This window comes from Pelodiscus sinensis, chromosome 2 (assembly GCF_052426305.1).
Source record: "Pelodiscus sinensis isolate ZL-2025 chromosome 2, ASM5242630v1, whole genome shotgun sequence".
In the NCBI taxonomy this organism is placed as follows: domain Eukaryota; kingdom Metazoa; phylum Chordata; order Testudines; family Trionychidae; genus Pelodiscus; species Pelodiscus sinensis.
Window position 1 is genome coordinate 24,421,576 of NC_143053.1, and position 1,383 is coordinate 24,422,958.

Below are 1,383 nucleotides of genomic sequence, written 5' to 3' on the forward strand. Positions count from 1 at the left end.
CCCAGGCAGTTATTATCCCCAATTTAAGTGGAGAAATTTAAAACTAAGGAGGACAAAGAAATTTACCTATTTCTCCTTCCTGGTAAAACAATTAGCCCCACTCTTTCCCCCTTCACAATAGCTACAAGTTTTGGAAAGGACATATAGTTCCTGATGCGTTTGAAAAAAAGGAGAAACCTGATTTTATCCAACTGGTATGCAAAACTGTTATTGTTTGCAGAGGTCTGGAACATTGGGAGCTTCTGGGAGTCCCTGGGGAGTGGAAGGAAGGCAAAATGGGATCATGGACCTACTAAAAACACACACACGTGCACATTCAGTCTAATCTAGCAAAGAATAAACCCTGGCTCACTATGGTAAGTGCTGACCTCCGCTGACATCAATGGGGCTATTCTTGTGAGCAAGTGCTTGCCAATGTACGGGTTCCTACAAACCTGGAGCCTTTGTTGTTTTCAGCTAATGAATATCTTTGCCCTTTCTGGGAAGAATCGGTTATAGAAAGAATCATCATGATCCTCAGACCTTCATAGAATCATAGAGCTGGAAGAGACCTCAAAAGGTCATCAAGTCCAGCCCCCTGCTCTAGGCAGGACCAATTCCAACTACACCTTCTGCATGTTCCACGCCTTGTAGCGCAAGGAAGTAACTTCCTCACTAGTGCACTGGCTCGCTTTCTGCGAAGCACCCACCTGCTGCCGTCCCCCGACTACCCTAGGCACCAGCGCGGTCTCTACACCTGCAGCTCATGTGTGTGGAAAGGGAATGTAGACCCGGATACAAATTTCGCATCTAGAACCCTGCGACGTTGCGGCTATCTGCTTTCTCTCCGCGGGTAGCAACACATTTTTGCAGACGCAGCTGTGGATGCCAGTTTTGTGTCTACGCAGAGCGGAGCCAAGAGAAGGGTCGGAGCCTTGGTCAGAAGGAGCGGGGCCGAGGGCAGTCGCTCTTTAGCGCCACCTGGCGACGCTCCTGCGACGTTTCAAAAGGGCCCCTGTGCAAGTCCCCACCCCGTTGTCGGGCCTGTCCACACAGGGCTCTAGAGCTCAGGGGGCTTGTTCCTTTCCTGCATGACACGAGAGGGAGGACTCAGGAGAGAGCCCTTGGTCTCCTACCACCCCCTGCAGCAGACCACTGGGCAGCCAGACCCCTACGGCTGTGCCTGCATCATCTGTATCCCAACCAGCGCTGAGCGGCGCTAGGAGCCCCAGTACCGCGCAGCAGCGCAGCCTGGAGAAGCTATTTTTAACCCTGCCCCCCTACTAGCTCTGGGCTCGCCAGTGACTCGCTCTTGCCCCGGAGGTGAGTGACTCTCCTGTCAGGAGAGCCGGAAAGGTAGACACCGCCCCCTTAGCCCGTCAGAGGCCAGCCCCTGGCACTCCC